Source organism: Oenanthe melanoleuca, chromosome 5, assembly GCF_029582105.1.
Source record: "Oenanthe melanoleuca isolate GR-GAL-2019-014 chromosome 5, OMel1.0, whole genome shotgun sequence".
Classification (NCBI taxonomy): domain Eukaryota; kingdom Metazoa; phylum Chordata; class Aves; order Passeriformes; family Muscicapidae; genus Oenanthe; species Oenanthe melanoleuca.
In genome coordinates, this window is record NC_079339.1 from 6,804,491 (window position 1) to 6,810,750 (window position 6,260).

Here is a 6,260-nt window from a genome sequence, read left to right on the forward strand (position 1 = left end):
TTTCAGATTGATGCAAGATTAGGACCTAGTTTTAAACCTGTGTCTGTAAACGTGCGATTGAATTTTAACTGCTTTCAATTAATAAAGATCAAAAGAGACTTTTTGTAGTTGGGCAGTCCTTCAAAAGTACCAGACTTCAAGCATTAATCTGTCCAGTCTGCCTTTGTTTTTCATAACTTGTCCTGCCATGTTTGTTAATTATGGAAGGCATTTAGGACTTGCTCTGTCTCATCCAGTTTCTTCTCTTCTGCAGTGCTCCAGCAGTGAAGTCAGCAATTTTACAATCCCCTGCCTTGGACCAGGAAAGTCATTTATGGCCGGCAAGTGGATGTAAAATGCAAATGGTAACATTTTAAGCCAACCCTGTAGGCAAAGCAATGGAGATTAATCCATGGAACAAAAATAGTTATAATCTACTCACCTTCCTAGTAGCAGAAAATAATTCATAAGCTTCTTGCCTCTTTTTTAAATGATAATCCAGGAGAAATTAGCTTATGATGAGGAATGTTCTTACCTGAAAGCCAATACCAGAACATCACCCTTTATGATAAACACTGCTAGCATTTAATTGTATGTTTATTTTTGTTTTCAGCTCTGCTAAAGAGAGATTCACAGATTAATATGAGTTCAAGATTACTTTTCATGCTTCTATCAAATACATGTTCTCAGATTAATATATTTGGTTATAAGTATAATAATTTGAAGCATAAAAGTGCTGGGGTTTTCCTGAATAGGACACTATTATTTGGTATAGATATATTGACAGCTACTTCTCTACAAATTTTTTTTTTTTTTTGTTTAATGAAGACTTCATAGATTTCAAACACAGAATTCAGTGAAGAATTAGGAGACTGATTAATGAATTATTCTGTGACCTTTTAAAAAGGAATTTTGTATCCCTTTGAACTTGCAATTTTCTTTTACGAAGATACTGCACACCTTAATAGAAAGGTGTTAAGGGTTATTACATATTTCATCCTCTCATTAAAATTAGCTAATTTGAAAATGGTTCCTTGAATTAGGTTAAGAAGTCAGATGACCCTGCCTTTTACAGTGCTTTTCAGTCTCACAGTCAAGGTAGTAAATAGTCCAAATATCTTCTTTTAACGTTGTCATGTCTTTCTTCTCTTTATTAATTAAGAATGTAAAAATAAAAGTTGCTAAGTTGACATTTCTTCAGTCAAAGCAGAAAGCTCCTAACTGTGCCTGAAGATTCTCTACGAAACACAGCATCTCTGCAAAAAGCAGACCTGGGGTGCAGGAATAGGCATCAAACAGCTCTGCAGCCTGTGGTGATAAATCCAACACCCTCGGACAGTTTGGAACTTGCCTGTACAAGATCAGTTTATTTTGGCTTCAAGTGGAAGAGAGAATTTGTCTTCCATATGTGAACAATCACAAATAACAGGATGTCAATAAATGTATTCCAATATTTACCTTTTAAAAATTAATCAAATTAACCCAGAAAAGTACTGAGAGAGAAATACGACAAGAAGCAGTAAGGTTCTCATAAACTACTTCCCTTCTCCTTTCTTATGAACAGCAATAAGCAGTCAAAGTACCCAGGAAAGCTACTCTGGCAAAGTTGCCACTTCTATGGCAGGAATAAACACAGCCATGACCAGGTCAAGAAAACCCCCAGAGCGGGGAGAGGTTTTATGACGGCTTAAAGGCACTACTAGGTAAAAAAAGGTGTCTAGTAAAGATAGGGGGTGGAGTAATCCTCAAAAATTCAGCATTCAGGTTCAGATAACAAGCTGAATAGTTTGTCTGGAGTGTTCTGAATCTCACTGAGGTAAAGCTCAAGCGACAATCTTATGAAAGAAAGGCTTAATGTGACATTTCAAACTTCTGCTTCTGGTCCATTTAAGAATTAAATAAGAAGTGCAAGAATAAAATACTTCCTTAAAAAAGAACTTAATTCAACATGTTTTAATTTTAACTGAGATTGGAATTAGTTAAGTTCAGATTTAGGTGTGATTTTGGACCATTTAATGCTTATTTTAAACCATTATCTTTTCTCTAAATAGTCAGAGAAACTTCTGTAGCTACCTGGACAATATCTATATCAGATTCCAAACACAACATGAGGTTAGCATTAAGTGGAGTTACTAATGCAAATTTCCAAATCCTTTTTTTTTTTTTTTCTACTTTTGGAGCTCTCTTATTTCCTTCACAGCTATTTATCATCTGAAGAATAAAGGAAAAGAAAGATTGGGCAAGTCAAAATAAATTTTAGAAAACAAAACCAAACAAATCTGTCTTCCCTAAACAGACACTGTTTTCTTTGCACTCCACAAAATAGATAAACTGCCTGAGGAAATCAGGTCAAATGAAGAGCAGTGACATTGGGATGTCTGTGGACAGAGATTTCAAACAAAATGGCCAAGAAAGACACTTGGTGGTGTTTTGCAATGGAAAGAATACAGTGTTTTTGAGTTAGGTTCTGGAGACCATGTGAAATCCTTCTGCAACTTTGAAGATTCTGCTTTTGCTAACTAAAGTTCATGCAATTTATCCTGGGTGTAATGAATGTGAAACCAGCAGTGAACAGGGAATGTCCAGATCTCACCGCAATGCACAGCCTTGCTGCAGATGTGGGATAGCTGCTTCTCCACTTGTAGATAATCTGGTATGGGTTGTGATGTCTCAAAGTTCTCTGTAGCATTTGTTTGTCTTTCTGCCTCTTTTCAGCGATTTTAGAAACATATTATTTTAGCACAGGACTTTTGGAAAGGCACAACTTCCCAAAAAAACCCTCAAGAGGCAGATGAATTTTCAGAGGGTAATCTGGCTCTGGATCTTGGAGGAGGAGGTCACAGATATAGACTGGTCAGTAAAACTTAGTTATTCAAATGAGAGCTGCGTTCTTTTGAAATCCTCACCTCAACTGTAATGCCTGTGAGGCTGAAAAAAGATCTTAATTCTGATTTTGGGTCCCTTTAATTTGCTTCTACTCATGGATGTCATCTCCTGAGTCCTGCCTGTGTCCTGTCTGTCTTGCTTCCACTGAGGGAGTGCCTGAGACTGGGTCTGCAGAGGGACCTGGGCCGAGTTTTGTTTCCTCAGAATCCCTCATGCATGAATTGATTTCATTGCTTGAAATTACAACAATGAGTTGCTTCACCTCAAAGAGACTTTGTTTTCTGATATTTTTTCTTTGCAGACTAGTCTGAAATGGTCAGAGGATCCACAGGGATGAAAGTGCTCTGAAGATAGGAAGGTATAGTTTCAATTAATATTCAACTTTTGCAGAGTCGAAATGTTTCACAAAAACTCACTAATTTTGTCCGGATTCAGGCTTTAAAGTTCAATTTTAGTTCTGGCCTGGAAGAAATATCACATGAAAACCTGTGGGATTTTTTAAAAGAATAAAAATTAGTTTTTAAATATCTGAAAAAATTTTGGTTTTACTTTATTGCAAAACAAAAGCAATGCTAGGGATTCAGAAATAGTGTAAAAACAAATTTGGCATTCACTGGCTATTTCCATGAAAAATAAACATGGAAACCAAAGAACCCATCTGATTACCTTGGTATTATTGCTGTCTTCCAAGCTCTTCCACTCTGGAAGTGTGACTGATCTGTAACAGTTCAAATGGTAATAAAGTGTTAGGAATAAAATTTCTGTGTGGTCTCTGTGCCAGCATGAGAGAAAAAAATCCAATGCAGCTAATCTGTTCGAGTTTAATGAATGTCCTGCTCACTTTTAAGGAAGCTGGCTGCCTGACTACCCTCTGATACTTTAAAAATCTCCTATTTTTGTAGAATTTTGTCAGGAAATCAGATTGAGTGAGCACATGTACAAAATACCACTGGCGTTCCTACAGGTTTCCACAAGACATTTGACCCCTCCCCTCCCTTTCTTTCTTCTTTTTATATCTCTTTGGAATGCAGATATTTTGGTTAATTTTCTCCAGCTGTCACAGTCTCACAGGAAAATGACCTCACAGAGTGACTACTTCCCCTGTTCCTTGACTTAAGTAGATTTTTTTTTTTCTTCAGAGCTTTCACCACATCATCCACATCACTGTCTGGTGTCTTTCATGAGTCAGGAAAAAAGAAAAAAAATTTTCCACCGTCTAGAAAAAAAAAAGGGAACCAAATCAGATCAGCTTGGGTTGGTTTTATCAATTTACATAGGTGTTTCAGAGCAGGCAGTGCAGCAGAAATTTGACATTACCCATTCCTGCTAAAAAGAAGGGAGATATTAATTTGGATATTTTTCTTCAAAGAATGATTTTAATCACAAAATTGCTTCATTTAGTAATGACAGTAGTCTCAGAAAGTCAGAGTCAGGCCTCTTAGTTCTTTTGTTCTTTTCAGTATACGATTCAGAGGGGAAAACTTTATTGCAGAAACTGTGTACTAAATTTAGTTTTCTGAAATAGTATAATGGGGTGGAAAAAAGCAAACCAGGAAAGCCCTGTATGGTAAATATCTATGTCTCATTAAATATGTAAATATGCACATGAGATGCATATATCTCAAAAGTTAATGGTTTATTAAGTACTAGGGACCTGTTATTAAGCATGACTATTTTTCCTTCAAGATCCTCCTCTGTTTTTTGAATACCTGACTGGGGCTTGTAGAATACCAAGGATTTCCAAGCACAGTTTTTCTGCACTGTAACATTTCTTCATATCCTCTATCTTATGTCTTCAATGAGTATCCCAAAATCTTGGTGTTTTCTGTAGCAGTCTGAGATTTTTTTCTGCAGGAAATTGTAATGAACATGTTCTTTTTGAGTGTCTTTGTGTTTACATGACTGCTTCATCCAGAGTGTCCAAGGTGAGCAGGTTGTAGCTGTGCCTCATTTCTCGAACCTTTTAAAGCTGGTATTACTGCATATTATTTTTATAACATAGACTTCGCAATTGCTTGATTTCAGAATTTTGGGACTGATTGCTTGGTACAAGCGCCAGCAATTTAGGTGTTTTATAAAGAAATTCAAGACAGATTTTCATGGTTTGTGGTGTTAAGTAGGCCATCTGGTATAAATATATGCCTGATAAAGGTCTAAAAGCAGGTTACTCTTGTGCAGTGACAAGATTTTGGGCTTTTCTGTCCTGTGTGCAGAATATACACCTGGCAGAGTAATGACCTGAGAGATTTGAAAGAGCAGCCCAAGGTGTAAAGAGCCAAGTGTGGATTGTGGAGGTCACTGCAGTATGAACCTGGTATGTATCTCATGGACTGGGGATGAATGGGAGCTAGAAAATAAAATTTCATCATGTCTCTCAAAGGCTTCCATGAAGAACCTCAATTAGGTTGAATTAAATGAGCAAAAGCATGGTGTTACTGATGAGCACTTGGTTTATAACACTATTGATGGTCCTGCTGTTAAGTAAAAACTATAGATCCTTTCTCTCTCTGTATGTTTGTGACTATACATTGCAGGGATGTCTCAGCCTTAAATGGGATCATCCTAGCTTGGAATGGGGCTGTGTATTCCTCCTCCTGATAGCTGCTGACATATGGGAAAAGCAGCTTTGAAGATGCCCTTAGTTGGATCCCACACAGGAGATTTCCAGCACTGCTGCCCATGTTCTGTGTGTGGGCAGCGGTGCTGCCCCAGCTGCTGCTGATCCAGGTTACCCTTCCTGTCCGTCCCAACCACTTCACTCATGCCCTAAAACTTCCAGCTGGAAGGAGGTACAGCCAAAAGATGTGGCAAATCCATGGAAGTGGAAGTGAAGAGGGATGGTGGCACAATCTCTGCAGGAATCGGACGGTCACAAACTCCTAACTGCAAGTAACCATGGCGTGGGCTGTGCATCCAACTATGCTCTTGGAGATGCTCAGCCATGTTCTGTTCCCACTTACTGGTGATCCATCTCAGCTGGGAATATGCTTTTGGAGCAGCACTCCAAGCTGTGAGCCTGGAAACTGAAGTGGCCATCTTGACTATATTGTAACTTGAGAATAAAGGAAAATTACTCAAAATTGCATGCAGCATTCTTTTGCTTGTATGTATGCTGAAAGACTTGCCTTTGTGAACAATCCCATTTATTTCAGTGGAAAGTCTTTCGGAATAAGCTTTGGCTGAGATTAGGAAAAATAATAGCATCTTTTCCTAAATAATTCCTTTTTGCCAGAGCTGAATTTTTACAGCTAAAACCTTTGGAATTTAAGAAATCTGATAAACAGGTTTCCCAAGTCTTTCTAATCTTAATCACAGAAATAAGGAAGAATGGGTCTAATGGTATAGTAATCTTGTACTAGTACTAGTACTACTACTACTACTAGTAATAACAACAA

General features: G+C 37.6%; 1 long non-coding RNA gene across 1 annotated transcript; it reads left to right on the top strand.

Moving 5' to 3' along the window:
• Positions 1-222: 222 nt before the first annotated feature.
• On the top strand, positions 223-5,122 carry LOC130254041 (uncharacterized). The gene is made up of 3 exons (XR_008840639.1): positions 223-344; positions 3,167-3,223; positions 5,079-5,122. It is a non-coding gene; the product is annotated as an uncharacterized LOC130254041 (long non-coding RNA).
• The last annotated feature ends 1,138 nt before the right edge of the window (positions 5,123-6,260 follow it).